We start from the raw sequence: 25,628 nt of genomic DNA, 5'->3' as shown, positions 1-25,628 counted from the left end.
GGGAACTATTGTTTTATTTTGTGGCGGCAAGGTTACGGGTTGAAAATTGATTATTCATCCCGCCTGGTGAAGGCGTACTAAAAAGCAAAGATTTAAGTTGTACCCATGCATTTTGTTACTCTTTAAGTCAACAGGCTTTGAAGTCTGCTACCGACATTTTTCCAGGTGTTACATGCAGTTTTTTTGTAAAAGAAGCTCCCTTCTTGGCCAAAGTTTTGCTCTGCCCTCAATGACCTACCATGACCAGGAAGTGGCAAGAACCAAGTCCTGGCCATTCTTTCTCAAAGTACGTGTTAGCTTTGCGCAGTGGCAGTATTGTAGCCTATGAGGTCAATCCGAGGCGCGATTATTGCTAGTTGAAAACTTTACCCAATACCCCGCCTTGGCGACTTGAAATATATTCGACTGTGGCAATTTTTGACAGTCTCTGAGGAGGCTTATTTTCATGTATAAGGTAAGCTCGTCAAAACACGTGACATTCCACCAGAAATCGAGCTACATACTTTGTACACAACTAGTTCAGATCAAAGTCATTGGTATGCACGTGCTAGAAGAAGTACACCAGAAGTAACTGATGACGACTTGCTCAAATGTTAATCCTTTTTTCAGTTATGAGACAAAAAATTGGATGAGTTCTCTAGCTTATCATTCCAGGGGTGTGACTGTCACTATGGGAACAAGAGGTCCTGTGTTCAAATCTCGGTAAGTCGGAGGAGCCGTAGACCGACCAGTGAGTATTGGCTAGTTTGTAAAATTGACTATGCGAACTGGCAAAAGTGGCTCGTTGGTCTAGGGGTATTATTCTCGCTTTGGGTGCGAGAGGTCCCGGGTTCAAATCCCGGACGAGCCCAAGAACAAACGGAATGGGGCAGTTTAAATCGAACACCTTTTAATTATACTCAATTGCTTTTTTAGGTCAGTTGAGGCCTTAAAATGTATGTAAATGTGGCTCGTTGGTCTAGGGGTATGATTCTCGCTTAGGGTGCGAGAAGTCCCCGGGTTCAAATCCCGGACGAGCCCCTTCTATAAGGCTGGTATTCACTGACCCATTGTTTGTGGGTTTTCAGTCAGAATTTTCTACTTTCCAATGCAACCAAACTGACCTGCACTTTCCAACTATGAATAATCTCACCAAACATGATTGAGACAGTTCTTTCTATATTTACTGTTATACAAATGAAACTAGCAGCAGTTTGGCTGTCTTTACTGCAAGAAGATCAAATCTGCTGGGAACTATTGTTTTATTTTGTGGCGGCAAGGTTACGGGTTGAAAATTGATTATTCATCCCGCCTGGTGAAGGCGTACTAAAAAGCAAAGATTTAAGTTGTACCCATGCATTTTGTTACTCTTTCAGTCAACAGGCTTTGAAGTCTGCTACCGACATTTTTCCAGGTGTTACATGCAGTTTTTTTTGTAAAAGAAGCTCCCTTCTTGGCCAAAGTTTTGCTCTGCCCTCAATGACCTACCATGACCAGGAAGTGGCAAGAACCAAGCCCTGGCCATTCTTTCTCAAAGTACGTGTTAGCTTTGCGCAGTGGCAGTATTGTAGCCTATGAGGTCAATCCGAGGCGCGATTATTGCTAGTTGAAAACTTTACCCAATACCCCGCCTTGGCGACTTGAAATATAGTCGACTGTGGCAATTTTTGACAGTCTCTGAGGAGGCTTATTTTCATGTATAAGGTAAGCTTGTCAAAACACGTGACATTCCACCAGAAATCGAGCTACATACTTTGTACACAACTAGTTCAGATCAAAGTCATTGGTATGCACATGCTAGAAGAAGTACACCAGAAGTAACTGATGACGACTTGCTCAAATGTTAATCCTTTTTTCAGTTATGAGACAAAAAATTGGATTATTTCTCTAGCTTATCATTCCAGGGGTGTGACTGTCACTATGGGAACAAGAGGTCCTGTGTTCAAATCTCGGTAAGTCGGAGGAGCCGTAGACCGACCAGTGAGTGTTGGCTAGTTTGTAAAATTGATTTCAATGGGCTGTTTTCAACTCGACTTTGCAAACAGTCAAAAGTGGCTCGTTGGTCTAGGGTATGATTCTCGCTTTGGGTGCGAGAGGTCCCGGGTTCAAATCCCGGCCGGGCCCAAGAACAAACAAAATGGTGCAGTTTAAATCGAACACCTTTTAATGATGCTTAATTGCTTTTGTAGGTCAGTTGAGGCCTTAAAATGTATGTAAATGTGGGTCGTTGGTCTAGGGTATATGATTCTCGCTTAGGGTGCGAGAGGTCCCGGGTTCAAATCCCGGATGAGCCCCTTCTATAAGGCTGGTATTCACCAACCCATTGTTTGTGGGTTTTCAGTCAGAATTTTCTACTTTCCAATGCAATCAAACTGACCTGCACTTTCCAACTATGAATAATCTCACCAAACATGATTGAGTCAGTTCTTTCTATATTTACTGTTATACAAATGAAACTAGCAACAGTTTGGCTGTCTTTACTGCAAGAAGATCAAATCTGCTGTGAACTATTGTTTTATTTTGTGGCGGCAAGGTTACGGGTTGAAAATTGATTATTTATCCCGCCTGGTGAAGGCGTACTAAAAAGCAAAGATTTAAGTTGTACCCATGCATTTTGTTACTCTTTCAGTCAACAGGCTTTGAAGTCTGCTACAGACATTTTTCCAGGTGTTACATGCAGGTTTTTTTGTAAAAGAAGCTCCCTTCTTGGCCAAAGTTTTGCTCTGCCCTCAATGACCTACCATGACCAGGAAGTGGCAAGAACCAAGCCCTGGCCATTCTTTCTCAAAGTACGTGTTAGCTTTGCGCAGTGGCAGTATTGTAGCCTATGAGGTCAATCCGAGGCGCGATTATTGCTAGTTGAAAACTTTACCCAATACCCCGCCTTGGCGACTTGAAATATAGTCGACTGTGGCAATATTTGACAGTCTCTGAGGAGGCTTATTTTCATATATAAGGTAAGCTCGTCAAAACACGTGACATTCCACCATAAATAGAGCTACATACTTTGTACACAACTAGTTCAGATCAAAGTCATTGGTATGCACGTGCTAGAAGAAGTACACCAGAAGTAACTGATGACGACTTGCTCAAATGTTAATCCTTTTTTCAGTTATGAGACAAAAAATTGGATGAGTTCTCTAGCTTATCATTCCAGGGGTGTGACTGTCACTATGGGAACAAGAGGTCCTGTGTTCAAATCTCGGTAAGTCGGAGGAGCCGTAGACCGACCAGTGAGTGTTGGCTAGTTTGTAAAATTGATTTCAATGGGCTGTTTTCGACTCGACTATGCAAACTGGCAAAAGTGGCTCGTTGGTCTAGGGGTATGATTCTCGCTTTAAGGTGCGAGAGGTCCCGGGTTCAAATCCCGGACGAGCCCAAGAACAAACAAGATGGTGCAGTTTAGATCGAACACCTTTTAATGATACTTAATTGCTTTTGTAGGTCAGTTGAGGCCTTGAAATGTATGTAAATGTGGCTCGTTGATCTAGGGGTATAGTTCTCGCTTAGGTTGCGAGAGGTCCTGGGTTCAAATCCCGGAAGAGCCCCTTCTATAAGGCTGGTATTCACCAACCCATTGTTTGTGGGTTTTCAGTCAGAATTTTCTACTTTCCAATGCAACCAAACTGACTTGCACTTTCCAACTATGAATAATCTCACCAAACATGATTGAGACAGTTCTTTCTATATTCACTGTTATACAAATGAAACTAGCAACAGTTTGTCTTTCTTTACTGCAAGAAGATCAAATCTGCTGGGAACTATTGTTTTATTTTATGGCGGCAAGGTTACGGGTTGAAAATTGATTATTCATCCCGCCTGGTGAAGGCGTACTAAAAAGCAAAGATTTAAGTTGTACCCATGCATTTTGTTACTCTTTCAGTCAACAGGCTTTGAAGTCTGCTACCGACATTTTTCCAGGTGTTACATGCAGTTTTTTTGTAAAAGAAGCTCCCTTCTTGGCCAAAGTTTTGCTCTGCCCTCAATGACCTACCATGACCAGGAAGTGGCAAGAACCAAGCCCTGGCCATTCTTTCTCAAAGTACGTGTTAGCTTTGCGCAGTGGCAGTATTGTAGCCTATGAGGTCAATCCGAGGCGCGATTATTGCTAGTTGAAAACTTTACCCAATACCCCGCCTTGGCGACTTGAAATATAGTCGACTGTGGCAATTTTTGACAGTCTCTGAGGAGGCTTATTTTCATGTATAAGGTAAGCTCGTCAAAACACGTGACATTCCACCAGAAATCGAGCTACATACTCTGTACACAACTAGTTCAGATCAAAGTCATTGGTATGCACGTGCTAGAAGAAGTACACCAGAAGTAACTGATGACGACTTGCTCAAATGTTAATCCTTTTTTCAGTTATGAGACAAAAAATTGGATGAGTTCTCTAGCTTATCATTCCAGGGGTGTGACTGTCACTATGGGAACAACAGGTCCTGTGTTCAAATCTCGGTAAGTCGGAGGAGCCGTAGACCGACCAGTGAGTGTTGGCTAGTTTGTAAAATTGATTTCAATGGGCTGTTTTCAACTCGACTTTGCAAACAGTCAAAAGTGGCTCGTTGGTCTAGGGTATGATTCTCGCTTTGGGTGCGAGAGGTCCCGGGTTCAAATCCCGGCCGAGCCCAAGAACAAACAAAATGGTGCAGTTTAAATCGAACACCTTTTAATGATGCTTAATTGCTTTTGTAGGTCAGTTGAGGCCTTAAAATGTATGTAAATGTGGGTCGTTGGTCTAGGGTATATGATTCTCGCTTAGGGTGCGAGAGGTCCCGGGTTCAAATCCCGGATGAGCCCCTTCTATAAGGCTGGTATTCACCAACCCATTGTTTGTGGGTTTTCAGTCAGAATTTTCTACTTTCCAATGCAATCAAACTGACCTGCACTTTCCAACTATGAATAATCTCACCAAACATGATTGAGTCAGTTCTTTCTATATTTACTGTTATACAAATGAAACTAGCAACAGTTTGGCTGTCTTTACTGCAAGAAGATCAAATCTGCTGTGAACTATTGTTTTATTTTGTGGCGGCAAGGTTACGGGTTGAAAATTGATTATTTATCCCGCCTGGTGAAGGCGTACTAAAAAGCAAAGATTTAAGTTGTACCCATGCATTTTGTTACTCTTTCAGTCAACAGGCTTTGAAGTCTGCTACAGACATTTTTCCAGGTGTTACATGCAGGTTTTTTTGTAAAAGAAGCTCCCTTCTTGGCCAAAGTTTTGCTCTGCCCTCAATGACCTACCATGACCAGGAAGTGGCAAGAACCAAGCCCTGGCCATTCTTTCTCAAAGTACGTGTTAGCTTTGCGCAGTGGCAGTATTGTAGCCTATGAGGTCAATCCGAGGCGCGATTATTGCTAGTTGAAAACTTTACCCAATACCCCGCCTTGGCGACTTGAAATATAGTCGACTGTGGCAATATTTGACAGTCTCTGAGGAGGCTTATTTTCATATATAAGGTAAGCTCGTCAAAACACGTGACATTCCACCATAAATAGAGCTACATACTTTGTACACAACTAGTTCAGATCAAAGTCATTGGTATGCACGTGCTAGAAGAAGTACACCAGAAGTAACTGATGACGACTTGCTCAAATGTTAATCCTTTTTTCAGTTATGAGACAAAAAATTGGATGAGTTCTCTAGCTTATCATTCCAGGGGTGTGACTGTCACTATGGGAACAAGAGGTCCTGTGTTCAAATCTCGGTAAGTCGGAGGAGCCGTAGACCGACCAGTGAGTGTTGGCTAGTTTGTAAAATTGATTTCAATGGGCTGTTTTCGACTCGACTATGCAAACTGGCAAAAGTGGCTCGTTGGTCTAGGGGTATGATTCTCGCTTTAAGGTGCGAGAGGTCCCGGGTTCAAATCCCGGACGAGCCCAAGAACAAACAAGATGGTGCAGTTTAGATCGAACACCTTTTAATGATACTTAATTGCTTTTGTAGGTCAGTTGAGGCCTTGAAATGTATGTAAATGTGGCTCGTTGATCTAGGGGTATAGTTCTCGCTTAGGTTGCGAGAGGTCCTGGGTTCAAATCCCGGACGAGCCCCTTCTATAAGGCTGGTATTCACCAACCCATTGTTTGTGGGTTTTCAGTCAGAATTTTCTACTTTCCAATGCAACCAAACTGACTTGCACTTTCCAACTATGAATAATCTCACCAAACATGATTGAGACAGTTCTTTCTATATTCACTGTTATGCAAATGAAACTAGCAACAGTTTGTCTTTCTTTACTGCAAGAAGATCAAATCTGCTGGGAACTATTGTTTTATTTTATGGCGGCAAGGTTACGGGTTGAAAATTGATTATTCATCCCGCCTGGTGAAGGCGTACTAAAAAGCAAAGATTTAAGTTGTACCCATGCATTTTGTTACTCTTTCAGTCAACAGGCTTTGAAGTCTGCTACCGACATTTTTCCAGGTGTTACATGCAGTTTTTTTGTAAAAGAAGCTCCCTTCTTGGCCAAAGTTTTGCTCTGCCCTCAATGACCTACCATGACCAGGAAGTGGCAAGAACCAAGCCCTGGCCATTCTTTCTCAAAGTACGTGTTAGCTTTGCGCAGTGGCAGTATTGCAGCCTATGAGGTCAATCCGAGGCGCGATTATTGCTAGTTGAAAACTTTACCCAATACCCCGCCTTGGCGACTTGAAATATAGTCGACTGTGGCAATTTTTGACAGTCTCTGAGGAGGCGTATTTTCATATATAAGGTAAGCTCGTCAAAACACGTGACATTCCACCAGAAATAGAGCTACATACTCTGTACACAACTAGTTCAGATCAAAGTCATTGGTATGCACGTGCTAGAAGAAGTACACCAGAAGTAACTAATGACGACTTGCTCAAATGTTAATCCTTTTTTCAGTTATGAGACAAAAAATTGGATGAGTTCTCTAGCTTATCATTCCAGGGGTGTGACTGTCACTATGGGAACAAGAGGTCCTGTGTTCAAATCTCGGTAAGTCGGAGGAGCCGTAGACCGACCAGTGAGTGTTGGCTAGTTTGTAAAATTGATTTCAATGGGCTGTTTTCGACTCGACTATGCAAACTGGCAAAAGTGGCTCGTTGGTCTAGGGGTATGATTCTCGCTTTGGGTGCGAGAGGTCCCGGGTTCAAATCCCGGACGAGCCCAAGAACAAGCAAAATGGTGCAGTTTAAATCGAACACCTTTTAATGATACTTAATTGCTTTTGTAGGTCAGTTGAGGCCCTGAAATATATGTAAATGTGGCTCGTTGGTCTAGGGGTATGATTCTCGCTTAGGGTGCGAGAGGTCCCGGGTTCAAATCCCGGACGAGCCCCTTCTATAAGGCTGGTATTCACTGACCCATTGTTTGTGGGTTTTCAGTCAGAATTTTCTACTTTCCAATGCAACCAAACTGACTTGCACTTTCCAACTATGAATAATCTCACCAAACATGATTGAGACAGTTCTTTCTATATTTACTGTTATACAAATGAAACTAGCAACAGTTTGTCTCTCTTTACTGCAAGAAGATCAAATCTGCTGGGAACTATTGTTTTATTTTGTGGCGGCAAGGTTACGGGTTGAAAATTGATTATTCATCCCGCCTGGTGAAGGCGTACTAAAAAGCAAAGATTTAAGTTGTACCCATGCATTTTGTTACTCTTTAAGTCAACAGGCTTTGAAGTCTGCTACCGACATTTTTCCAGGTGTTACATGCAGTTTTTTTGTAAAAGAAGCTCCCTTCTTGGCCAAAGTTTTGCTCTGCCCTCAATGACCTACCATGACCAGGAAGTGGCAAGAACCAAGCCCTGGCCATTCTTTCTCAAAGTACGTGTTAGCTTTGCGCAGTGGCAGTATTGTAGCCTATGAGGTCAATCCGAGGCGCGATTATTGCTAGTTGAAAACTTTACCCAATACCCCGCCTTGGCGACTTGAAATATAGTCGACTGTGGCAATTTTTGACAGTCTCTGAGGAGGCTTATTTTCATGTATAAGGTAAGCTCGTCAAAACACGTGACATTCCACCAGAAATCGAGCTACATACTCTGTACACAACTAGTTCAGATCAAAGTCATTGGTATGCACGTGCTAGAAGAAGTACACCAGAAGTAACTGATGACGACTTGCTCAAATGTTAATCCTTTTTTCAGTTATGAGACAAAAAATTGGATGAGTTCTCTAGCTTATCATTCCAGGGGTGTGACTGTCACTATGGGAACAACAGGTCCTGTGTTCAAATCTCGGTAAGTCGGAGGAGCCGTAGACCGACCAGTGAGTGTTGGCTAGTTTGTAAAATTGATTTCAATGGGCTGTTTTCGACTCGACTATGCAAACTGGCAAAAGTGGCTCGTTGGTCTAGGAGTATGATTCTCGCTTTGGGTGCGAGAGGTCCCGGGTTCAAATCCCGGACGAGCCCAAGAACAAGCAAAATGGTGCAGTTTAAATCGAACACCTTTTAATGATACTTAATTGCTTTTGTAGGTCAGTTGAGGCCTTGAAATATATGAAAATGTGGCTCGTTGGTCTAGGGGTATGATTCTCGCTTAGGGTGCGAGAGGTCCCGGGTTCAAATCCCGGATGAGCCCCTTCTATAAGGCTGGTATTCACTGACCCATTGTTTCTGGGTTTTCAGTCAGAATTTTCTACTTTCCAATGCAACCAAACTGACTTGCACTTTCCAACTATGAATAATCTCACCAAACATGATTGAGACAGTTCTTTCTATATTTACTGTTATACAAATGAAACTAGCAACGGTTTGTGAAGTCTGCTACCGACATTTTTCCAGGTGTTACATGCAGTTTTTTTGTAAAAGAAGCTCCCTTCTTGGCCAAAGTTTTGCTCTGCCCTCAATGACCTACCATGACCAGGAAGTGGCAAGAACCAAGCCCTGGCCATTCTTTCTCAAAGTACGTGTTAGCTTTGCGCAGTGGCAGTATTGTAGCCTATGATGTCAATCCGAGGCGCGATTATTGCTAGTTGAAAACTTTACCCAATACCCCGCCTTGGCAACTTGAAATATAGTCAACTGTGGCAATTTTTGACAGTCTCTGAGGAGGCGTATTTTCATGTATAAGGTAAGCTTGTCAAAACACGTGACATTCCACCAGAAATAGAGCTACATACTTTGTACACAACTAGTTCAGATCAAAGTCATTGGTATGCACGTGCTAGAAGAAGTACACCAGAAGTAACTGATGACGACTTGCTCAAATGTTAATCCTTTTTTCAGTTATGAGACAAAAAATTGGATGATTTCTCTAGCTTATCATTCCAGGGGTGTGACTGTCACTATGGGAACAACAGGTCCTGTGTTCAAATCTCGGTAAGTCGGAGGAGCCGTAGACCGACCAGTGAGTGTTGGCTAGTTTGTAAAATTGATTTCAATGGGCTGTTTTCGACTCGACTATGCAAACTGGCAAAAGTGGCTCGTTGGTCTAGGAGTATGATTCTCGCTTTGGGTGCGAGAGGTCCCGGGTTCAAATCCCGGACGAGCCCAAGAACAAGCAAAATGGTGCAGTTTAAATCGAACACCTTTTAATGATACTTAATTGCTTTTGTAGGTCAGTTGAGGCCTTGAAATATATGAAAATGTGGCTCGTTGGTCTAGGGGTATGATTCTCGCTTAGGGTGCGAGAGGTCCCGGGTTCAAATCCCGGATGAGCCCCTTCTATAAGGCTGGTATTCACTGACCCATTGTTTCTGGGTTTTCAGTCAGAATTTTCTACTTTCCAATGCAACCAAACTGACTTGCACTTTCCAACTATGAATAATCTCACCAAACATGATTGAGACAGTTCTTTCTATATTTACTGTTATACAAATGAAACTAGCAACGGTTTGTGAAGACTGCTACCGACATTTTTCCAGGTGTTACATGCAGTTTTTTTGTAAAAGAAGCTCCCTTCTTGGCCAAAGTTTTGCTCTGCCCTCAATGACCTACCATGACCAGGAAGTGGCAAGAACCAAGCCCTGGCCATTCTTTCTCAAAGTACGTGTTAGCTTTGCGCAGTGGCAGTATTGTAGCCTATGAGGTCAATCCGAGGCGCGATTATTGCTAGTTGAAAACTTTACCCAATACCCCGCCTTGGCGACTTGAAATATAGTCGACTGTGGCAATTTTTGACAGTCTCTGAGGAGGCTTATTTTCATGTATAAGGTAAGCTCGTCAAAACACGTGACATTCCACCAGAAATCGAGCTACATACTCTGTACACAACTAGTTCAGATCAAAGTCATTGGTATGCACGTGCTAGAAGAAGTACACCAGAAGTAACTGATGACGACTTGCTCAAATGTTAATCCTTTTTTCAGTTATGAGACAAAAAATTGGATGAGTTCTCTAGCTTATCATTCCAGGGGTGTGACTGTCACTATGGGAACAACAGGTCCTGTGTTCAAATCTCGGTAAGTCGGAGGAGCCGTAGACCGACCAGTGAGTGTTGGCTAGTTTGTAAAATTGATTTCAATGGGCTGTTTTCGACTCGACTATGCAAACTGGCAAAAGTGGCTCGTTGGTCTAGGAGTATGATTCTCGCTTTGGGTGCGAGAGGTCCCGGGTTCAAATCCCGGACGAGCCCAAGAACAAGCAAAATGGTGCAGTTTAAATCGAACACCTTTTAATGATACTTAATTGCTTTTGTAGGTCAGTTGAGGCCTTGAAATATATGAAAATGTGGCTCGTTGGTCTAGGGGTATGATTCTCGCTTAGGGTGCGAGAGGTCCCGGGTTCAAATCCCGGATGAGCCCCTTCTATAAGGCTGGTATTCACTGACCCATTGTTTCTGGGTTTTCAGTCAGAATTTTCTACTTTCCAATGCAACCAAACTGACTTGCACTTTCCAACTATGAATAATCTCACCAAACATGATTGAGACAGTTCTTTCTATATTTACTGTTATACAAATGAAACTAGCAACGGTTTGTGAAGTCTGCTACCGACATTTTTCCAGGTGTTACATGCAGTTTTTTTGTAAAAGAAGCTCCCTTCTTGGCCAAAGTTTTGCTCTGCCCTCAATGACCTACCATGACCAGGAAGTGGCAAGAACCAAGCCCTGGCCATTCTTTCTCAAAGTACGTGTTAGCTTTGCGCAGTGGCAGTATTGTAGCCTATGATGTCAATCCGAGGCGCGATTATTGCTAGTTGAAAACTTTACCCAATACCCCGCCTTGGCAACTTGAAATATAGTCAACTGTGGCAATTTTTGACAGTCTCTGAGGAGGCGTATTTTCATGTATAAGGTAAGCTTGTCAAAACACGTGACATTCCACCAGAAATAGAGCTACATACTTTGTACACAACTAGTTCAGATCAAAGTCATTGGTATGCACGTGCTAGAAGAAGTACACCAGAAGTAACTGATGACGACTTGCTCAAATGTTAATCCTTTTTTCAGTTATGAGACAAAAAATTGGATGATTTCTCTAGCTTATCATTCCAGGGGTGTGACTGTCACTATGGGAACAACAGGTCCTGTGTTCAAATCTCGGTAAGTCGGAGGAGCCGTAGACCGACCAGTGAGTGTTGGCTAGTTTGTAAAATTGATTTCAATGGGCTGTTTTCGACTCGACTATGCAAACTGGCAAAAGTGGCTCGTTGGTCTAGGAGTATGATTCTCGCTTTGGGTGCGAGAGGTCCCGGGTTCAAATCCCGGACGAGCCCAAGAACAAGCAAAATGGTGCAGTTTAAATCGAACACCTTTTAATGATACTTAATTGCTTTTGTAGGTCAGTTGAGGCCTTGAAATATATGAAAATGTGGCTCGTTGGTCTAGGGGTATGATTCTCGCTTAGGGTGCGAGAGGTCCCGGGTTCAAATCCCGGATGAGCCCCTTCTATAAGGCTGGTATTCACTGACCCATTGTTTCTGGGTTTTCAGTCAGAATTTTCTACTTTCCAATGCAACCAAACTGACTTGCACTTTCCAACTATGAATAATCTCACCAAACATGATTGAGACAGTTCTTTCTATATTTACTGTTATACAAATGAAACTAGCAACGGTTTGTGAAGACTGCTACCGACATTTTTCCAGGTGTTACATGCAGTTTTTTTGTAAAAGAAGCTCCCTTCTTGGCCAAAGTTTTGCTCTGCCCTCAATGACCTACCATGACCAGGAAGTGGCAAGAACCAAGCCCTGGCCATTCTTTCTCAAAGTACGTGTTAGCTTTGCGCAGTGGCAGTATTGTAGCCTATGAGGTCAATCCGAGGCGCGATTATTGCTAGTTGAAAACTTTACCCAATACCCCGCCTTGGCAACTTGAAATATAGTCAACTGTGGCAATTTTTGACAGTCTCTGAGGAGGCGTATTTTCATGTATAAGGTAAGCTTGTCAAAACACGTGACATTCCACCAGAAATAGAGCTACATACTTTGTACACAACTAGTTCAGATCAAAGTCATTGGTATGCACGTGCTAGAAGAAGTACACCAGAAGTAACTGATGACGACTTGCTCAAATGTTAATCCTTTTTTCAGTTATGAGACAAAAAATTGGATGATTTCTCTAGCTTATCATTCCAGGGGTGTGACTGTCACTATGGGAACAACAGGTCCTGTGTTCAAATCTCGGTAAGTCGGAGGAGCCGTAGACCGACCAGTGAGTGTTGGCTAGTTTGTAAAATTGATTTCAATGGGCTGTTTTCGACTCGACTATGCAAACTGGCAAAAGTGGCTCGTTGGTCTAGGAGTATGATTCTCGCTTTGGGTGCGAGAGGTCCCGGGTTCAAATCCCGGACGAGCCCAAGAACAAGCAAAATGGTGCAGTTTAAATCGAACACCTTTTAATGATACTTAATTGCTTTTGTAGGTCAGTTGAGGCCTTGAAATATATGAAAATGTGGCTCGTTGGTCTAGGGGTATGATTCTCGCTTAGGGTGCGAGAGGTCCCGGGTTCAAATCCCGGATGAGCCCCTTCTATAAGGCTGGTATTCACTGACCCATTGTTTCTGGGTTTTCAGTCAGAATTTTCTACTTTCCAATGCAACCAAACTGACTTGCACTTTCCAACTATGAATAATCTCACCAAACATGATTGAGACAGTTCTTTCTATATTTACTGTTATACAAATGAAACTAGCAACGGTTTGTGAAGACTGCTACCGACATTTTTCCAGGTGTTACATGCAGTTTTTTTGTAAAAGAAGCTCCCTTCTTGGCCAAAGTTTTGCTCTGCCCTCAATGACCTACCATGACCAGGAAGTGGCAAGAACCAAGCCCTGGCCATTCTTTCTCAAAGTACGTGTTAGCTTTGCGCAGTGGCAGTATTGTAGCCTATGAGGTCAATCCGAGGCGCGATTATTGCTAGTTGAAAACTTTACCCAATACCCCGCCTTGGCAACTTGAAATATAGTCAACTGTGGCAATTTTTGACAGTCTCTGAGGAGGCGTATTTTCATGTATAAGGTAAGCTTGTCAAAACACGTGACATTCCACCAGAAATAGAGCTACATACTTTGTACACAACTAGTTCAGATCAAAGTCATTGGTATGCACGTGCTAGAAGAAGTACACCAGAAGTAACTGATGACGACTTGCTCAAATGTTAATCCTTTTTTCAGTTATGAGACAAAAAATTGGATGATTTCTCTAGCTTATCATTCCAGGGGTGTGACTGTCACTATGGGAACAACAGGTCCTGTGTTCAAATCTCGGTAAGTCGGAGGAGCCGTAGACCGACCAGTGAGTGTTGGCTAGTTTGTAAAATTGATTTCAATGGGCTGTTTTCGACTCGACTATGCAAACTGGCAAAAGTGGCTCGTTGGTCTAGGGGTAAGATTCTCGCTATAAGGTGCGAGAGGTCCCGGGTTCAAATCCCGGACGAGCCCAAGAACAAGCAAAATGGTGCAGTTTAAATCGAACACCTTTTAATGATACTTAATTGCTTTTGTAGGTCAGTTGAGGCCTTGAAATGTATGTAAATGTGGCTCGTTGGTCTAGGGGTACGATTCTCGTTTAAGGTGCGAGAGGTCCCGGGTTCAAATCCCGGACAAGCCCCTTCTATAAGGCCGGTATTCACTGACCCATTGTTTGTGTGTTTTCAGTCAGAATTTTCTACTTTCCAATGCAACCAAACTGACTTGCACTTTCCAACTATGAATAATCTCACCAAACATGATTGAGACAGTTCTTTCTATATTTACTGTTATACAAATGAAACTAGCAACAGTTTGTCTCTCTTTACTGCAAGAAGATGTAATCTGCTGGGAACTATTGTTTTATTTTGTGGCGGCAAGGTTACGGGTTGAAAATATATCATTCATCCCGCCTGGTGAAGGCGTACTAAAAAGCAAAGATTTAAGTTGTACCTATGCATTTTGTTACTCTTTCAGTCAACAGGCTTTGAAGTCTGCTACCGACATTTTTCCAGGTGTTACATGCAGTTTTTTTGTAAAAGAAGCTCCCTTCTTGGCCAAAGTTTTGCTCTGCCCTCAATGACCTACCATGACCAGGAAGTGGCAAGAACCAAGCCCTGGCCATTCTTTCTCAAAGTACGTGTTAGCTTTGCGCAGTGGCAGTATTGTAGCCTATGAGGTCAATCCGAGGCGCGATTATTGCTAGTTGAAAACTTTACCCAATACCCCGCCTTGGCAACTTGAAATATAGTCGACTGTGGCAATTTTTGACAGTCTCTGAGGAGGCGTATTTTCATGTATAAGGTAAGCTCGTCAAAACACCTGACATTCCACCAGAAATAGAGCTACATACTTTGTACACAACTAGTTCAGATCAAAGTCATTGGTATGCACGTGCTAGAAGAAGTACACCAGAAGTAACTGATGACGACTTGCTCAAATGTTAATCCTTTTTTCAGTTATGAGACAAAAAATTGGATGAGTTCTCTAGCTTATCATTCCAGGGGTGTGACTGTCACTATGGGAACAAGAGGTCCTGTGTTCAAATCTCGGTAAGTCGGAGGAGCCGTAGACCGACCAGTGAGTGTTGGCTAGTTTGTAAAATTGATTTCAATGGGCTGTTTTCGACTCGACTATGCAAACTGGCAAAAGTGGCTCGTTGGTCTAGGGGTATGATTCTCGCTTTGGGTGCGAGAGGTCCCGGGTTCAAATCCCGGACGAGCCCAAGAACAAGCAAGATGGTGCAGTTTAGATCGAACACCTTTTAATGATACTTAATTGCTTTTGTAGGTCAGTTGAGGCCTTGAAATGTACGAATGTGGCTCGTTGGTCTAGGGGTATGATTCTCGCTTAGGGTGCGAGAGGTCCCGGGTTCAAATCCCGGACGAGCCCCTTCTATAAAGCTGGTATTCACTGACCTATTGTTTGTGGGTTTTCAGTCAGAATTTTCTACTTTCCAATGCAACCAAACTGACTTGCACTTTCCAACTATGAATAATCTCACCAAACATGATTGAGACAGTTCTTTCTATATTTACTGTTATACAAATGAAACTAGCAACGGTTTGTGAAGACTGCTACCGACATTTTTCCAGGTGTTACATGCAGTTTTTTTGTAAAAGAAGCTCCCTTCTTGGCCAAAGTTTTGCTCTGCCCTCAATGACCTACCATGACCAGGAAGTGGCAAGAACCAAGCCCTGGCCATTCTTTCTCAAAGTACATGTTAGCTTTGCGCAGTGGCAGTATTGTAGTCTATGAGGTCAATCCGAGGCGCGATTATTGCTAGTTGAAAACTTTACCCAATACCGCGACTTGAAATATAGTCGACTGTGGCAATTTTTGACAGTCTCTGAGGAGGCGTATTTTCATGTATAAGGTAAGCTCGTCAAAACACGTGACATTCCACCAGAAATCGAGCTACATACTTTGTACACAACTAGTTCAGATCAAAGTCATTGGTATGCACGTGCTAGAAGAAGTACACCAGAAGTAACTGATGACGACTTGCTCAAATGTTAATCCTTTTTTCAGTTATGAGACAAAAAATTGGATGAGTTCTCTAGCTTATCATTCCAGGGGTGTGACTGTCACTATGGGAACAAGAGGTCCTGTGTTCAAATCTCGGTAAGTCGGAGGAGCCGTAGACCGACCAGTGAGTGTTGGCTAGTTTGTAAAATTGATTTCAATGGGCTGTTTTCGACTCGACTATGCAAACTGGCAAAAGTGGCTCGTTGGTCTAGGGGTATGATTCTCGCTATAAGGTGCGAGAGGTCCCGGGTTAAAATCCCGGACGAGCCCAAGAACAAACAAGATGGTGCAGTTTAGATCGAACACCTTTTAATGATACTTAATTGCTTTTGTAGGTCAGTTGAGGCCTTGAAATGTACGTAAACGTGGCTCGTTGGTCTAGGGTATATGATTCTCGCTTAGGGTGCGAGAGGTCCCGGGTTCAAATCCCGGACGAGCCCCTTGTATAAGGCTGGTATTCACTGACCCATTGTTTGTGGGTTTTCTGTCAGAATTTTCTACTTTCCAATGCAACCAAACTGACTTGCACTTTCCAACTATGAATAATCTCACCAAACATGATTGAGACAGTTCTTTCTATATTTACTGTTATACAAATGAAACTAGCAACAGTTTGTCTCTCTTTACTGCAAGAAGATCAAATCTGCTGGGAACTATTGTTTTATTTTGTGGCGGCAAGGTTACGGGTTGAAAATTGATTATTCATCCCGCCTGGTGAAGGCGTACTAAAAAGCAAAGATTTAAGTTTTTTTTGTTACTCTTTAAGTCAACAGGCTTTGAAGTCTGCTACCGACATTTTTCCAGGTGTTACATGCAGTTTTTTTGTAAAAGAAGCTCCCTTCTTGGCCAAAGTTTTGCTCTGCCCTCAATGACCTACCATGACCAGGAAGTGGCAAGAACCAAGCCCTGGCCATTCTTTCTCAAAGTACGTGTTAGCTTTGCGCAGTGGCAGTATTGTAGCCTATGAGGTCAATCCGAGGCGCGATTATTGCTAGTTGAAAACTTTACCCAATACCCCGCCTTTGCGACTTGAAATATAGTCGACTGTGGCAATTTTTGACGGTCTCTGAGGAGGCGTATTTGCATGTATAAGGTAAGCTTGTCAAAACACGTGACATTCCACCAGAAATAGAGCTACATACTTTGTACACAACTAGTTCAGATCAAAGTCATTGGTATGCACGTGCTAGAAGAAGTACACCAGAAGTAACTGATGACGACTTGCTCAAATGTTAATCCTTTTTTCAGTTATGAGACAAAAAATTGGATGAGTTCTCTAGCTTATCATTCCAGGGGTGTGACTGTCACTATGGGAACAAGAGGTCCTGTGTTCAAATCTCGGTAAGTCGGAGGAGCCGTAGACCGACCAGTGAGTGTTGGCTAGTTTGTAAAATTGATTTCAATGGGTTGTTTTCGACTCGACTATGCAAACTGGCAAAAGTGGCTCGTTGGTCTAGGGGTGTGATTCTCGCTTTGGGTGCGAGAGGTCCCGGGTTCAAATCCCGGACAAGCCCAAGAACAAACAAAATGGTGTAGTTTAAATCGAACACCTTTTAATGATACTTAATTGCTTTTGTAGGTCAGTTGAGGCCTTGAAATGTATGCAAATGTGGCTCGTTGGTCTAGGGGTATGATTCTCGCTTAGGGTGCGAGAGGTGCCGGGCTCAAATCCCGGAGGAGCCCCTTCTATACGGCTGGTATTCACTGACCCAGTGTTTGTGGGTTTTCAGTCAGAATTTTCTACTTTCCAATATAACCAAACTGCCTTGCACTTTCCAACTATGAATAATCTCACCAAACATGATTGAGACAGTTCTTTCTATATTTACTGTTATACAAATGAAACTAGCAACGGTTTGTGAAGACTGCTACCGACATTTTTCCAGGTGTTACATGCAGTTTTTTTGTAAAAGAAGCTCCCTTCTTGGCCAAAGTTTTGCTCTGCCCTCAATGACCTACCATGACCAGGAAGTGGCAAGAACCAAGCCCTGGCCATTCTTTCTCAAAGTACGTGTTAGCTTTGCGCAGTGGCAGTATTGTAGCCTATGAGGTCAATCCGAGGCGCGATTATTGCTAGTTGAAAACTTTACCCAATACCCTGCCTTGGCAACTTGAAATATAGTCGACTGTGGCAATTTTTGACAGTCTCTGAGGAGGCGTATTTTCATGTATAAGGTAAGCTCGTCAAAACACGTGACATTCCACCAGAAATAGAGCTACATACTTTGTACACAACTAGTTCAGATCAAAGTCATTGGTATGCACGTGCTAGAAGAAGTACACCAGAAGTAACTGATGACGACTTGCTCAAATGTTAATCCTTTTTTCAGTTATGAGACAAAAAATTGGATGAGTTCTCTAGCTTATCATTCCAGGGGTGTGACCGTCACTATGGGAACAAGAGGTCCTGTGTTCAAATCTCGGTAAGTCGGAGGAGCCGTAGACCGACCAGTGAGTGTTGGCTAGTTTGTAAAATTGATTTCAATGGGCTGTTTTCGACTCGACTATGCAAACTGGCAAAAGTGGCTCGTTGGTCTAGGGGTAAGATTCTCGCTATAAGGTGCGAGAGGTCCCGGGTTAAAATCCCGGACGAGCCCAAGAACAAACAAGATGGTGCAGTTTAGATCGAACACCTTTTAATGATACTTAATTGCTTTTGTAGGTCAGTTGAGGCCTTGAAATGTACGTAAATGTGGCTCGTTGGTCTAGGGGTCTGATTCTTGCTTAGGGTGCGAGAGGTCCCGGGTTCAAATCCCGGACGAGCCCCTTCTAAAAGGCTGGTATTCACTGACCCATTGTTTGTGGGTTTTCTGTCAGAATTTTCTACTTTCCAATGCAACCAAACTGACTTGCACTTTCCAACTATGAATAATCTCACCAAACATGATTGAGACAGTTCTTTCTATATTTACTGTTATACAAATGAAACTAGCAACAGTTTGTCTCTCTTTACTGCAAGAAGATCAAATCTGCTGGGAACTATTGTTTTATTTTGTGGCGGCAAGGTTACGGGTTGAAAATTGATTATTCATCCCGCCTGGTGAAGGCGTACTAAAAAGCAAAGATTTAAGTTGTACCCATGCATTTTGTTACTCTTTCAGTCAACAGGCTTTGAAGTCTGCTACCGACATTTTTCCAGGGGTTACATGCAGTTTTTTTGTAAAAGAAGCTCCCTTCTTGGCCAAAGTTTTGCTCTGCCCTCAATGACCTACCATGACCAGGAAGTGGCAAGAACCAAGCCCTGGCCATTCTTTCTCAAAGTACGTGTTAGCTTTGCGCAGTGGCAGTATTGTAGCCTATGAGGTCAATCCGAGGCGCGATTATTGCTAGTTGAAAACTTTACCCAATACCCCGCCTTGGCAACTTGAAATATAGTCGACTGTGGCAATTTTTGACAGTCTCTGAGGAGGCGTATTTTCATGTATAAGGTAAGCTTGTCAAAACACGTGACATTCCACCAGAAATAGAGCTACATACTTTGTACACAACTAGTTCAGATCAAAGTCATTGGTATGCACGTGCTAGAAGAAGTACACCAGAAGTAACTGATGACGACTTGCTCAAATGTTAATCCTTTTTTCAGTTATGAGACAAAAAATTGGATGAGTTCTCTAGCTTATCATTCCAGGGGTGTGACTGTCACTATGGGAACAACAGGTCCTGTGTTCAAATCTCGGTAAGTCGGAGGAGCCGTAGACCGACCAGTGAGTGTTGGCTAGTTTGTAAAATTGATTTCAATGGGCTGTTTTCGACTCGACTATGCAAACTGGCAAAAGTGGCTCGTTGGTCTAGGGGTATGATTCTCGCTTTGGGTGCGAGAGGTCCCGGGTTCAAATCCCGGACAAGCCCAAGAACAAACAAAATGGTGCAGTTTAAATCGAACTCCTTTTAATGAAACTTAATTGCTTTTGTAGGTCAGTTGAGGCCTTGAAATATATGCAAATGTGGCTCGTTGGTCTAGGGGTATGATTCTCGCTTAGGGTGCGAGAGGTGCCGGGTTCAAATCCCGGAGGAGCCCCTTCTATACGGCTGGTATTCACTGACCCAGTGTTTGTGGGTTTTCAGTCAGAATTTTCTACTTTCCAATGCAACCAAACTGACTTGCACTTTCCAACTATGAATAATCTCACCAAACATGATTGAGACAGTTCTTTCTATATTTACTGTTATACAAATGAAACTAGCAACGGTTTGTGAAGACTGCTACCGACATTTTTCCAGGTGTTACATGCAGTTTTTTTGTAAAAGAAGCTCCCTTCTTGGCCAAAGTTTTGCTCTGCCCTCAATGACCTACCATGACCAGGAAGTGGCAAGAACCAAGCCCTGGCCATTCTTTCTCGAAGTACGTGTTAGCTTTGCGCAGTGGCAGTATTGTAGTCTATGAGGTCAATCCGAGGCGCGATTATTGCTAGTTGAAAACTTTACCCAATACCCCGCCTTGGTGACTTGAAATATAGTCGACTGTGGCAATTTTTGACAGTCTCTGAGGAGGCTTATTTTCATGTATAAGGTAAGCTCGTCAAAACACGTGACATTCCACCAGAAATCGAGCTACATACTTTGTACACAACTAGTTCAGATCAAAGTCATTGGTATGCACGTGCTAGAAGAAGTACACCAGAAGTAACTGATGACGACTTTCTCAAATGTTAATCCTTTTTTCAGTTATGAGACAAAAAATTGGATGAGTTCTCTAGCTTATCATTCCAGGGGTGTGACTGTCACTATGGGAACAAGAGGTCCTGTGTTCAAATCTCGGTAAGTCGGAGGAGCCGTAGACCGACCAGTGAGTGTTGGCTAGTTTGTAAAATTGATTTCAATGGGTTGTTTTCGACTCGACTATGCAAACTGGCAAAAGTGGCTCGTTGGTCTAGGGGTATGATTCTCGCTTTGGGTGCGAGAGGTCCCGGGTTCAAATCCCGGACAAGCCCAAGAACAAACAAAATGGTGTAGTTTAAATCGAACACCTTTTAATGATACTTAATTGCTTTTGTAGGTCAGTTGAGGCCTTGAAATGTATGCAAATGTGGCTCGTTGGTCTAGGGGTATGATTCTCGCTTAGGGTGCGAGAGGTGCCGGGTTCAAATCCCGGAGGAGCCCCTTCTATACGGCTGGTATTCACTGACCCAGTGTTTGTGGGTTTTCAGTCAGAATTTTCTACTTTCCAATATAACCAAACTGACTTGCACTTTCCAACTATGAATAATCTCACCAAACATGATTGAGACAGTTCTTTCTATATTTACTGTTATACAAATGAAACTAGCAACGGTTTGTGAAGACTGCTACCGACATTTTTCCAGGTGTTACATGCAGTTTTTTTGTAAAAGAAGCTCCCTTCTTGGCCAAAGTTTTGCTCTGCCCTCAATGACCTACCATGACCAGGAAGTGGCAAGAACCAAGCCCTGGCCATTCTTTCTCAAAGTACGTGTTAGCTTTGCGCAGTGGCAGTATTGTAGCCTATGAGGTCAATCCGAGGCGCGATTATTGCTAGTTGAAAACTTTACCCAATACCCTGCCTTGGCGACTTGAAATATAGTCGACTGTGGCAATTTTTGACAGTCTCTGAGGAGGCGTATTTTCATGTATAAGGTAAGCTCGTCAAAACACGTGACATTCCACCAGAAATCGAGCTACATACTTTGTACACAACTAGTTCAGATCAAAGTCATTGGTATGCACGTGCTAGAAGAAGTACACCAGAAGTAACTGATGACGACTTTCTCAAATGTTAATCCTTTTTTCAGTTATGAGACAAAAAATTGGATGAGTTCTCTAGCTTATCATTCCAGGGGTGTGACTGTCACTATGGGAACAAGAGGTCCTGTGTTCAAATCTCGGTAAGTCGGAGGAGCCGTAGACCGACCAGTGAGTGTTGGCTAGTTTGTAAAATTGATTTCAATGGGTTGTTTTCGACTCGACTATGCAAACTGGCAAAAGTGGCTCGTTGGTCTAGGGGTAAGATTCTCGCTATAAGGTGCGAGAGGTCCCGGGTTAAAATCCCGGACGAGCCCAAGAACAAACAAGATGGTGCAGTTTAGATCGAACACCTTTTAATGATACTTAATTGCTTTTGTAGGTCAGTTGAGGCCTTGAAATGTACGTAAATGTGGCTCGTTGGTCTAGGGGTCTGATTCTCGCTTAGGGTGCGAGAGGTCCCGAGCTCAAATCCCGGACGAGCCCCTTCTATAAGGCTGGTATTCACTGACCCATTGTTTGTGGGTTTTCTGTCAGAATTTTCTACTTTCCAATGCAACCAAACTGACTTGCACTTTCCAACTATGAATAATCTCACCAAACATGATTGAGACAGTTCTTTCTATATTTACTGTTATACAAATGAAACTAGCAACAGTTTGTCTCTCTTTACTGCAAGAAGATCAAATCTGCTGGGAACTATTGTTTTATTTTGTGGCGGCAAGGTTACGGGTTGAAAATTGATTATTCATCCCGCCTGGTGAAGGCGTACTAAAAAGCAAAGATTTAAGTTGTACCCATGCATTTTGTTACTCTTTAAGTCAACAGGCTTTGAAGTCTGCTACCGACATTTTTCCAGGTGTTACATGCAGTTTTTTTGTAAAAGAAAATCCCTTCTTGGCCAAAGTTTTGCTCTGCCCTCAATGACCTACCATGACCAGGAAGTGGCAAGAACCAAGCCCTGGCCATTCTTTCTCAAAGTACGTGTTAGCTTTGCGCAGTGGCAGTATTGTAGCCTATGAGGTCAATCCGAGGCGCGATTATTGCTAGTTGAAAACTTTACCCAATACCCCGCCTTGGCAACTTGAAATATAGTCGACTGTGGCAATTTTTGACAGTCTCTGAGGAGGCGTATTTTCATGTATAAGGTAAGCTTGTCAAAACACGTTACATTCCACCAGAAATAGAGCTACATACTTTGTACACAACTAGTTCAGATCAAAGTCATTGGTATGCACGTGCTAGAAGAAGTACACCAGAAGTAATTGATGACGACTTGCTCAAATGTTAATCCTTTTTTCAGTTATGAGACAAAAAATTGGATGAGTTCTCTAGCTTATCATTCCAGGGGTGTGACTGTCACTATGGGAACAAGAGGTCCTGTGTTCAAATCTCGGTAAGTCGGAGGAGCCGTAGACCGACCAGTGAGTGTTGGCTAGTTTGTAAAATTGATTTCAATGGGCTGTTTTCGACTCGACTATGCATACTGGCAAAAGTGGCTCGTTGGTCTAGGGGTATGATTCTCGCTTTGGGTGCGAGAGGTCCCGGGTTCAAATCCCGGACAAGCCCAAGAACAAACAAAATGGTGCAGTTTAAATCGAACTCCTTTTAATGATACTTAATTGCTTTTGTAGGTCAGTTGAGGCCTTGAAATATATGCAAATGTGGCTCGTTGGTCTAGGGGTATGATTCTCGCTTAGGGTGCGAGAGGTGCCGGGTTCAAATCCCGGAGGAGCTCCTTCTATACGGCTGGTATTCACTGACCCAGTGTTTGTGGGTTTTCAGTCAGAATTTTCTACTTTCCAATGCAACCAAACTGACTTGCACTTTCCAACTATGAATAATCTCACCAAACATGATTGAGACAGTTCTTTCTATATTTACTGTTATACAAATGAAACTAGCAACGGTTTGTGAAGACTGCTACCGACATTTTTCCAGGTGTTACATGCAGTTTTTTTGTAAAAGAAGCTCCCTTCTTGGCCAAAGTTTTGCTCTGCCCTCAATGACCTACCATGACCAGGAAGTGGCAAGAACCAAGCCCTGGCCATTCTTTCTCGAAGTACGTGTTAGCTTTGCGCAGTGGCAGTATTGTAGTCTATGAGGTCAATCCGAGGCGCGATTATTGCTAGTTGAAAACTTTACCCAATACCCCGCCTTGGCGACTTGAAATATAGTCGACTGTGGCAATTTTTGACAGTCTCTGAGGAGGCTTATTTTCATGTATAAGGTAAGCTCGTCAAAACACGTGACATTCCACCAGAAATCGAGCTACATACTTTGTACACAACTAGTTCAGATCAAAGTCATTGGTATGCACGTGCTAGAAGAAGTACACCAGAAGTAACTGATGACGACTTGCTCAAATGTTAATCCTTTTTTCAGTTATGAGACAAAAAATTGGATGAGTTCTCTAGCTTATCATTCCAGGGGTGTGACTGTCACTATGGGAACAAGAGGTCCTGTGTTCAAATCTCGGTAAGTCGGAGGAGCCGTAGACCGACCAGTGAGTGTTGGCTAGTTTGTAAAATTGATTTCAATGGGCTGTTTTCGACTCGACTATGCAAACTGGCAAAAGTGGTTCGTTGGTCTAGGGGTAAGATTCTCGCTTTAAGGTGCGAGAGGTCCCGGGTTCAAATCCCGGACGAGCCCAAGAACAAACAAGATGGTGCAGTTTAGATCGAACACCTTTTAATTATAATTAATTGCTTTTGTAGGTCAGTTGAGGCCTTGAAATGTACGTAAATGTGGCTCGTTGGTCTAGGGGTATGATTCTCGCTTAGGGTGCGAGAGGTCCCAGGTTCAAATCCCGGATGAGCCCCTTCTATAAGGCTGGTATTCACTGACCCATTGTTTGTTGGTTTTCAGTCAGAATTTTCTACTTTCCAATGCAACCAAACTGACTTGCACTTTCCAACTATGAATAATCTCACCAAACATGATTGAGACAGTTCTTTCTATATTTACTGTTATACAAATGAAACTAGCAACAGTTTGTCTCTCTTTACTGCAAGAAGATCAAATCTGCTGGGAACTATTGTTTTATTTTGTGGCGGCAAGGTTACGGGTTGAAAATTGATTATTCATCCCGCCTGGTGAAGGCGTACTAAAAAGCAAAGATTTAAGTTGTACCCATGCATTTTGTTACTCTTTAAGTCAACAGGCTTTGAAGTCTGCTACCGACATTTTTCCAGGTGTTACATGCAGTTTTTTTGTAAAAGAAGCTCCCTTCTTGGCCAAAGTTTTGCTCTGCCCTCAATGACCTACCATGACCAGGAAGTGGCAAGAACCAAGCCTTGGCCATTCTTTCTCAAAGTACGTGTTAGCTTTGCGCAGTGGCAGTATTGTAGCCTATGAGGTCAATCCGAGGCGCGATTATTGCTAGTTGAAAACTTTACCCAATACCCCGCCTTGGCAACTTGAAATATAGTCGACTGTGGCAATTTTTGACAGTCTCTGAGGAGGCGTATTTTCATGTATAAGGTAAGCTTGTCAAAACACGTGACATTCCACCAGAAATAGAGCTACATACTTTGTACACAACTAGTACAGATCAAAGTCATTGGTATGCACGTGCTAGAAGAAGTACACCAGAAGTAATTGATGACGACTTGCTCAAATGTTAATCCTTTTTTCAGTTATGAGACAAAAAATTGGATGAGTTCTCTAGCTTATCATTCCAGGGGTGTGACTGTCACTATGGGAACAAGAGGTCCTGTGTTCAAATCTCGGTAAGTCGGAGGAGCCGTAGACCGACCAGTGAGTGTTGGCTAGTTTGTAAAATTGATTTCAATGGGCTGTTTTCGACTCGACTATGCAAACTGGCAAAAGTGGCTCGTTGGTCTAGGGGTATGATTCTCGCTTTGGGTGCGAGAGGTCCCGGGTTCAAATCCCGGACAAGCCCAAGAACAAACAAAATGGTGCAGTTTAAATCGAACTCCTTTTAATGATACTTAATTGCTTTTGTAGGTCAGTTGAGGCCTTGAAATTTATGCAAATGTGGCTCGTTGGTCTAGGGGTATGATTCTCGCTTAGGGTGCGAGAGGTGCCGGGTTCAAATCCCGGAGGAGCCCCTTCTATACGGCTGGTATTCACTG

The 25,628-nt window shown here is 42.9% G+C and overlaps 51 non-coding genes and 1 pseudogene across 51 annotated transcripts; all 52 read left to right on the top strand.

The window, feature by feature from the left end:
* The first annotated feature begins 295 nt into the window (after positions 1 to 295).
* Positions 296 to 436, top strand: LOC140366446 (U4 spliceosomal RNA). Its single transcript, XR_011927996.1, has one exon. It is a non-coding gene; the product is annotated as a U4 spliceosomal RNA (small nuclear RNA).
* A 342-nt stretch (positions 437 to 778) lies between these two features.
* Positions 779 to 850, top strand: trnap-ugg (transfer RNA proline (anticodon UGG)). Its single transcript has one exon. It is a non-coding gene; the product is annotated as a tRNA-Pro (tRNA).
* A 97-nt stretch (positions 851 to 947) lies between these two features.
* trnap-agg (transfer RNA proline (anticodon AGG)) lies at positions 948 to 1,020 on the top strand. The gene has a single exon. It is a non-coding gene; the product is annotated as a tRNA-Pro (tRNA).
* Positions 1,021 to 1,524: 504 nt separating this feature from the next.
* Positions 1,525 to 1,665, top strand: LOC140366350 (U4 spliceosomal RNA). Its single transcript, XR_011927903.1, has one exon. It is a non-coding gene; the product is annotated as a U4 spliceosomal RNA (small nuclear RNA).
* Positions 1,666 to 2,777: 1,112 nt separating this feature from the next.
* On the top strand, positions 2,778 to 2,918 carry LOC140366412 (U4 spliceosomal RNA). The gene has a single exon (XR_011927962.1). It is a non-coding gene; the product is annotated as a U4 spliceosomal RNA (small nuclear RNA).
* A 367-nt stretch (positions 2,919 to 3,285) lies between these two features.
* On the top strand, positions 3,286 to 3,358 carry trnal-uaa (transfer RNA leucine (anticodon UAA)). The gene has a single exon. It is a non-coding gene; the product is annotated as a tRNA-Leu (tRNA).
* Positions 3,359 to 4,030: 672 nt separating this feature from the next.
* On the top strand, positions 4,031 to 4,171 carry LOC140366349 (U4 spliceosomal RNA). Its single transcript, XR_011927902.1, has one exon. It is a non-coding gene; the product is annotated as a U4 spliceosomal RNA (small nuclear RNA).
* Positions 4,172 to 5,283: 1,112 nt separating this feature from the next.
* Positions 5,284 to 5,424, top strand: LOC140366411 (U4 spliceosomal RNA). The gene has a single exon (XR_011927961.1). It is a non-coding gene; the product is annotated as a U4 spliceosomal RNA (small nuclear RNA).
* Positions 5,425 to 5,791: 367 nt separating this feature from the next.
* On the top strand, positions 5,792 to 5,864 carry trnal-uaa (transfer RNA leucine (anticodon UAA)). Its single transcript has one exon. It is a non-coding gene; the product is annotated as a tRNA-Leu (tRNA).
* Positions 5,865 to 6,536: 672 nt separating this feature from the next.
* Positions 6,537 to 6,677, top strand: LOC140366527 (U4 spliceosomal RNA). Its single transcript, XR_011928073.1, has one exon. It is a non-coding gene; the product is annotated as a U4 spliceosomal RNA (small nuclear RNA).
* Positions 6,678 to 7,044: 367 nt separating this feature from the next.
* Positions 7,045 to 7,116, top strand: trnap-ugg (transfer RNA proline (anticodon UGG)). The gene has a single exon. It is a non-coding gene; the product is annotated as a tRNA-Pro (tRNA).
* A 97-nt stretch (positions 7,117 to 7,213) lies between these two features.
* Positions 7,214 to 7,285, top strand: trnap-agg (transfer RNA proline (anticodon AGG)). Its single transcript has one exon. It is a non-coding gene; the product is annotated as a tRNA-Pro (tRNA).
* A 503-nt stretch (positions 7,286 to 7,788) lies between these two features.
* On the top strand, positions 7,789 to 7,929 carry LOC140366348 (U4 spliceosomal RNA). The gene has a single exon (XR_011927901.1). It is a non-coding gene; the product is annotated as a U4 spliceosomal RNA (small nuclear RNA).
* Positions 7,930 to 8,296: 367 nt separating this feature from the next.
* trnap-ugg (transfer RNA proline (anticodon UGG)) lies at positions 8,297 to 8,368 on the top strand. The gene has a single exon. It is a non-coding gene; the product is annotated as a tRNA-Pro (tRNA).
* A 97-nt stretch (positions 8,369 to 8,465) lies between these two features.
* trnap-agg (transfer RNA proline (anticodon AGG)) lies at positions 8,466 to 8,537 on the top strand. Its single transcript has one exon. It is a non-coding gene; the product is annotated as a tRNA-Pro (tRNA).
* A 333-nt stretch (positions 8,538 to 8,870) lies between these two features.
* On the top strand, positions 8,871 to 9,011 carry LOC140366490 (U4 spliceosomal RNA). The gene has a single exon (XR_011928038.1). It is a non-coding gene; the product is annotated as a U4 spliceosomal RNA (small nuclear RNA).
* A 367-nt stretch (positions 9,012 to 9,378) lies between these two features.
* trnap-ugg (transfer RNA proline (anticodon UGG)) lies at positions 9,379 to 9,450 on the top strand. The gene has a single exon. It is a non-coding gene; the product is annotated as a tRNA-Pro (tRNA).
* Positions 9,451 to 9,547: 97 nt separating this feature from the next.
* On the top strand, positions 9,548 to 9,619 carry trnap-agg (transfer RNA proline (anticodon AGG)). Its single transcript has one exon. It is a non-coding gene; the product is annotated as a tRNA-Pro (tRNA).
* Positions 9,620 to 9,952: 333 nt separating this feature from the next.
* On the top strand, positions 9,953 to 10,093 carry LOC140366347 (U4 spliceosomal RNA). The gene has a single exon (XR_011927900.1). It is a non-coding gene; the product is annotated as a U4 spliceosomal RNA (small nuclear RNA).
* A 367-nt stretch (positions 10,094 to 10,460) lies between these two features.
* On the top strand, positions 10,461 to 10,532 carry trnap-ugg (transfer RNA proline (anticodon UGG)). The gene has a single exon. It is a non-coding gene; the product is annotated as a tRNA-Pro (tRNA).
* A 97-nt stretch (positions 10,533 to 10,629) lies between these two features.
* trnap-agg (transfer RNA proline (anticodon AGG)) lies at positions 10,630 to 10,701 on the top strand. Its single transcript has one exon. It is a non-coding gene; the product is annotated as a tRNA-Pro (tRNA).
* A 333-nt stretch (positions 10,702 to 11,034) lies between these two features.
* LOC140366489 (U4 spliceosomal RNA) lies at positions 11,035 to 11,175 on the top strand. The gene has a single exon (XR_011928037.1). It is a non-coding gene; the product is annotated as a U4 spliceosomal RNA (small nuclear RNA).
* Positions 11,176 to 11,542: 367 nt separating this feature from the next.
* trnap-ugg (transfer RNA proline (anticodon UGG)) lies at positions 11,543 to 11,614 on the top strand. The gene has a single exon. It is a non-coding gene; the product is annotated as a tRNA-Pro (tRNA).
* Positions 11,615 to 11,711: 97 nt separating this feature from the next.
* trnap-agg (transfer RNA proline (anticodon AGG)) lies at positions 11,712 to 11,783 on the top strand. Its single transcript has one exon. It is a non-coding gene; the product is annotated as a tRNA-Pro (tRNA).
* A 333-nt stretch (positions 11,784 to 12,116) lies between these two features.
* Positions 12,117 to 12,257, top strand: LOC140366473 (U4 spliceosomal RNA). The gene has a single exon (XR_011928022.1). It is a non-coding gene; the product is annotated as a U4 spliceosomal RNA (small nuclear RNA).
* A 367-nt stretch (positions 12,258 to 12,624) lies between these two features.
* trnap-ugg (transfer RNA proline (anticodon UGG)) lies at positions 12,625 to 12,696 on the top strand. The gene has a single exon. It is a non-coding gene; the product is annotated as a tRNA-Pro (tRNA).
* Positions 12,697 to 12,793: 97 nt separating this feature from the next.
* Positions 12,794 to 12,865, top strand: trnap-agg (transfer RNA proline (anticodon AGG)). The gene has a single exon. It is a non-coding gene; the product is annotated as a tRNA-Pro (tRNA).
* A 333-nt stretch (positions 12,866 to 13,198) lies between these two features.
* Positions 13,199 to 13,339, top strand: LOC140366471 (U4 spliceosomal RNA). Its single transcript, XR_011928020.1, has one exon. It is a non-coding gene; the product is annotated as a U4 spliceosomal RNA (small nuclear RNA).
* A 1,112-nt stretch (positions 13,340 to 14,451) lies between these two features.
* On the top strand, positions 14,452 to 14,592 carry LOC140366435 (U4 spliceosomal RNA). The gene has a single exon (XR_011927985.1). It is a non-coding gene; the product is annotated as a U4 spliceosomal RNA (small nuclear RNA).
* A 367-nt stretch (positions 14,593 to 14,959) lies between these two features.
* Positions 14,960 to 15,031, top strand: trnap-ugg (transfer RNA proline (anticodon UGG)). Its single transcript has one exon. It is a non-coding gene; the product is annotated as a tRNA-Pro (tRNA).
* A 95-nt stretch (positions 15,032 to 15,126) lies between these two features.
* On the top strand, positions 15,127 to 15,198 carry trnap-agg (transfer RNA proline (anticodon AGG)). The gene has a single exon. It is a non-coding gene; the product is annotated as a tRNA-Pro (tRNA).
* Positions 15,199 to 15,531: 333 nt separating this feature from the next.
* On the top strand, positions 15,532 to 15,664 carry LOC140366491 (U4 spliceosomal RNA; annotated as a pseudogene).
* A 537-nt stretch (positions 15,665 to 16,201) lies between these two features.
* On the top strand, positions 16,202 to 16,274 carry trnap-agg (transfer RNA proline (anticodon AGG)). Its single transcript has one exon. It is a non-coding gene; the product is annotated as a tRNA-Pro (tRNA).
* Positions 16,275 to 16,768: 494 nt separating this feature from the next.
* On the top strand, positions 16,769 to 16,909 carry LOC140366439 (U4 spliceosomal RNA). The gene has a single exon (XR_011927989.1). It is a non-coding gene; the product is annotated as a U4 spliceosomal RNA (small nuclear RNA).
* A 941-nt stretch (positions 16,910 to 17,850) lies between these two features.
* On the top strand, positions 17,851 to 17,991 carry LOC140366464 (U4 spliceosomal RNA). The gene has a single exon (XR_011928014.1). It is a non-coding gene; the product is annotated as a U4 spliceosomal RNA (small nuclear RNA).
* Positions 17,992 to 18,528: 537 nt separating this feature from the next.
* On the top strand, positions 18,529 to 18,600 carry trnap-agg (transfer RNA proline (anticodon AGG)). Its single transcript has one exon. It is a non-coding gene; the product is annotated as a tRNA-Pro (tRNA).
* A 503-nt stretch (positions 18,601 to 19,103) lies between these two features.
* LOC140366434 (U4 spliceosomal RNA) lies at positions 19,104 to 19,244 on the top strand. Its single transcript, XR_011927984.1, has one exon. It is a non-coding gene; the product is annotated as a U4 spliceosomal RNA (small nuclear RNA).
* Positions 19,245 to 19,611: 367 nt separating this feature from the next.
* On the top strand, positions 19,612 to 19,683 carry trnap-ugg (transfer RNA proline (anticodon UGG)). Its single transcript has one exon. It is a non-coding gene; the product is annotated as a tRNA-Pro (tRNA).
* A 97-nt stretch (positions 19,684 to 19,780) lies between these two features.
* Positions 19,781 to 19,852, top strand: trnap-agg (transfer RNA proline (anticodon AGG)). The gene has a single exon. It is a non-coding gene; the product is annotated as a tRNA-Pro (tRNA).
* Positions 19,853 to 20,185: 333 nt separating this feature from the next.
* Positions 20,186 to 20,326, top strand: LOC140366438 (U4 spliceosomal RNA). Its single transcript, XR_011927988.1, has one exon. It is a non-coding gene; the product is annotated as a U4 spliceosomal RNA (small nuclear RNA).
* Positions 20,327 to 20,693: 367 nt separating this feature from the next.
* Positions 20,694 to 20,765, top strand: trnap-ugg (transfer RNA proline (anticodon UGG)). The gene has a single exon. It is a non-coding gene; the product is annotated as a tRNA-Pro (tRNA).
* Positions 20,766 to 20,862: 97 nt separating this feature from the next.
* Positions 20,863 to 20,934, top strand: trnap-agg (transfer RNA proline (anticodon AGG)). Its single transcript has one exon. It is a non-coding gene; the product is annotated as a tRNA-Pro (tRNA).
* Positions 20,935 to 21,267: 333 nt separating this feature from the next.
* On the top strand, positions 21,268 to 21,408 carry LOC140366403 (U4 spliceosomal RNA). The gene has a single exon (XR_011927953.1). It is a non-coding gene; the product is annotated as a U4 spliceosomal RNA (small nuclear RNA).
* A 1,112-nt stretch (positions 21,409 to 22,520) lies between these two features.
* LOC140366433 (U4 spliceosomal RNA) lies at positions 22,521 to 22,661 on the top strand. Its single transcript, XR_011927983.1, has one exon. It is a non-coding gene; the product is annotated as a U4 spliceosomal RNA (small nuclear RNA).
* Positions 22,662 to 23,028: 367 nt separating this feature from the next.
* Positions 23,029 to 23,100, top strand: trnap-ugg (transfer RNA proline (anticodon UGG)). Its single transcript has one exon. It is a non-coding gene; the product is annotated as a tRNA-Pro (tRNA).
* Positions 23,101 to 23,197: 97 nt separating this feature from the next.
* trnap-agg (transfer RNA proline (anticodon AGG)) lies at positions 23,198 to 23,269 on the top strand. The gene has a single exon. It is a non-coding gene; the product is annotated as a tRNA-Pro (tRNA).
* A 333-nt stretch (positions 23,270 to 23,602) lies between these two features.
* LOC140366404 (U4 spliceosomal RNA) lies at positions 23,603 to 23,743 on the top strand. The gene has a single exon (XR_011927954.1). It is a non-coding gene; the product is annotated as a U4 spliceosomal RNA (small nuclear RNA).
* A 367-nt stretch (positions 23,744 to 24,110) lies between these two features.
* On the top strand, positions 24,111 to 24,183 carry trnal-uaa (transfer RNA leucine (anticodon UAA)). The gene has a single exon. It is a non-coding gene; the product is annotated as a tRNA-Leu (tRNA).
* A 97-nt stretch (positions 24,184 to 24,280) lies between these two features.
* On the top strand, positions 24,281 to 24,352 carry trnap-agg (transfer RNA proline (anticodon AGG)). Its single transcript has one exon. It is a non-coding gene; the product is annotated as a tRNA-Pro (tRNA).
* Positions 24,353 to 24,855: 503 nt separating this feature from the next.
* Positions 24,856 to 24,996, top strand: LOC140366432 (U4 spliceosomal RNA). Its single transcript, XR_011927982.1, has one exon. It is a non-coding gene; the product is annotated as a U4 spliceosomal RNA (small nuclear RNA).
* Positions 24,997 to 25,363: 367 nt separating this feature from the next.
* trnap-ugg (transfer RNA proline (anticodon UGG)) lies at positions 25,364 to 25,435 on the top strand. The gene has a single exon. It is a non-coding gene; the product is annotated as a tRNA-Pro (tRNA).
* A 97-nt stretch (positions 25,436 to 25,532) lies between these two features.
* On the top strand, positions 25,533 to 25,604 carry trnap-agg (transfer RNA proline (anticodon AGG)). The gene has a single exon. It is a non-coding gene; the product is annotated as a tRNA-Pro (tRNA).
* Positions 25,605 to 25,628: the final 24 nt, after the last annotated feature.

The sequence above is a fragment of the Eucyclogobius newberryi genome, unplaced genomic scaffold (genome assembly GCF_026437365.1).
Source record: "Eucyclogobius newberryi isolate DKJ021-1_F unplaced genomic scaffold, fEucNew1.0.hap1 SCAF_19, whole genome shotgun sequence".
NCBI lineage: Eukaryota > Metazoa > Chordata > Actinopteri > Gobiiformes > Gobiidae > Eucyclogobius > Eucyclogobius newberryi.
This window is presented reverse-complemented; position numbering and strand designations above follow the sequence as displayed.